The sequence below is a fragment of the Lactuca virosa genome, chromosome 4, assembly GCF_052849685.1.
Source record: "Lactuca virosa cultivar CGN04683 chromosome 4, Lactuca_virosa_CGN04683_v6, whole genome shotgun sequence".
Taxonomy (NCBI): domain Eukaryota; kingdom Viridiplantae; phylum Streptophyta; class Magnoliopsida; order Asterales; family Asteraceae; genus Lactuca; species Lactuca virosa.
The window spans coordinates 425,981,657-425,984,226 of record NC_136429.1 but is presented as its reverse complement, the minus strand read 5'-3'; the positions used below and the strand labels follow the sequence as shown (position 1 = coordinate 425,984,226).

General features: G+C 39.3%; 1 non-coding gene across 1 annotated transcript; it reads right to left on the bottom strand.

The window, feature by feature from the left end:
- Window positions 1–1,302: 1,302 nt before the first annotated feature.
- On the bottom strand, window positions 1,303–1,409 carry LOC145110325 (small nucleolar RNA R71). The gene has a single exon (XR_013709708.1). It is a non-coding gene; the product is annotated as a small nucleolar RNA R71 (small nucleolar RNA).
- Window positions 1,410–2,570: the final 1,161 nt, after the last annotated feature.

Sequence of the window (2,570 nt, the reverse complement as noted above, 5' to 3'; positions counted from 1 at the left end):
TTGCACTTCCATAAATCAACCATAATAACAAGTAAATCCGAAGCTAAACGAAAGTCTCTTACTCACCTTGGTTAATTCAATCTTTGTTCTCTTCCCTTAAGTTTAGTTTTAGCTTAATTAATTGATAATAGTTTGTTTGGTAATTTAAGTTACTAGTCTTGCAAAACTAGAAAAACAAAACCTTTTCTTTAATTTTATTAGTAATTAGTTAGTAGTAGAATTTAGTTAATTAAAACACCGTTCCCTAAGTTCGACACTTGTTCTTACCGTAGCTATACTATTGCACGATTAGGTACACTGCCTAGTGTGCTTAATAGTCTAGTGAAATAAAAATTAGTTTTATAAATTGAAAACTTGGATAAATATAATTACACATTAAATATGCATCAAGTTTTTGGCGCCGTTGCCGGGGAACGGTGCAATTTTAGTTACTATTATTCTTCTATTTTATTAGGATTAGTTATTGTTTAGTAAGTTTTATTTTTATTCTAGGTTTTATTTGCTTTTGATTCACCACGACGTGACAAATTTTACCACGCTGTGGCATCATAACAGTAGGACTTTATTTTTCGTTTTTGTTCTTTATACGCGTTTCCTTTATTTATTTGCAGATTGTTTATGACCCGTGGATGAAAGTAATCTTTGATTCCACCACTTGAAGACCCGGAATCCGCTTTTTGCAAAAACAAAGACAAAATCGAAGGAGAACCCGCTACACCAAAGAAGTCACCTTTTAAGAATCTCAATTCGGTTTTTGGCAAGAAGAAGGGAAAAGTGGGAGAATCCATCAAAACAGTGAAGGACGAATACACAAAGAGCAATCCATCAAAGGAAGACACCGAGTACGAAACAAAAAAGGAAGGAAGCGAAACCGAATCTGAAACATAAAGTGAGCTAAACAAAGAACCCAACAGCACCATGGCGAACATTGTCGACCTCTCGATGGAGGCGTACAAAAAGATAATTCGAGACGACACCGGTCTGGGGCTTGTGCAACCCACTATACCCGCCACTGCCACATTTGAACTTAAGGGGCACATCCTTACTGTATTAAAGGAGATTCCTTTCACCGGAAAGGATCATGAAGACGCTTATAAGCATCTAGATGAAGTCAACGACATCGCCGACTACTTCAACATTCCAAATGAACCAAGAGAAACGGTGTTGTTGAGGATGCTCCCTGTCACTTTCAAGGGAGCCGCGAAGGATTGGCTGAAAGCACTACCACTAGGCGCGATTACTACGTGGGCAAAAATGCGTGAATTGTTTTTGTAACAGTTTTACCAACCGTCCAAGGTGGCTAAGCTCAAAAAGGCCATCGCCAATTTTGAACAACAAACGGGGGATTCGTTGTACAAAGCATGGGAGTGCTACAAAGGCCTGATAAGGAATTGCCCACAAAATGACCTTAAAGTGCAACAAGAAGTGTCGATCTTTTATGATGGGGTAAACGTCACCACTAGACAACTCCTTGACTCTCAAGGCCCCTTAACAAATTAAAATCCGGCAGAAGTTAAGGAACTTATTGAAGAATTCTCTAAGCACTCTAGAGAATACCATAATCCGAGGAATGACGTAACTAGGGGTTCAGCAAATGCTGCTTCAGAAGATATGTCGACAGTATTGGCAATGCTAGAAAACATGGATAAAAGAATGACTAAAATGGATCAAACAATCCATGCTATTCGGGTTGGGTGTGAAAACTGCAACGGGCCGCATTTGAAATTCCAAAATATGCCAAGTTCCTCAAGGACCTTTTAACCAACCGGAAGAAAATGGAGGGACTATCGAAGATTGTATTAAATGAAACTTGTTCATCTGCAATGCTAAATATGCTGCTGAAGAAGATGGGTGATCCGGGAAGCATAACCTTACCCTGTTAATTCGGGAATCTAGCAACTAGTCACGCTCTAGCCGATTCGGGAGCTAGTGTTAATTTGATTCCCTATTCGTTTTTCAAGAAGCTTGATCTCCCCGAACCAAGACCGGTCCGCATGCTCATACACTTAGCTAACAAGACCATGACCTTCTTAAGAGGTATATGTGAAGATTTTCTCGTGAAAGTGGACAAATTTGTTTTTCCCGCGAACTTCATCATATTAGATATGAAGGAAGACGAACAAGTCCCAATCATCCTTGGAAGGCCTTTTTTGAGCACCGCCCGAGCCTTATTTAATATTAAAGAGTCCAAACTTACTCTCCGAGTAGGAGAAGAAGCGGTTACTTTTGAGGTTAATCATGCAATTCAACATTCAAGAGCAAGTGATGATACGAATTTTTCTATCAATGTGCTTGATGAATTATTTGAAAAGGAACTAGGAGGATGGAAGGAAAAGGAAACCGAGGAATTTATGGTGCTTGAAGATGGTGATTTTGATGTCGAACTAGATCTGAAAGAATTAGAGAAGCTATTGGAAGAAAGTGAATATAATGAAGTAATAAAATAGGCAAAAGAGGCAACGCGACGTGGTGAAACCACCACGCCGTGGTCAAATGTTTTTTCACAATCTAATATTAAAAGTTGTGACACCACGACGTGGCAAGAAGCCCATGGCGTGGTGACTGACGAA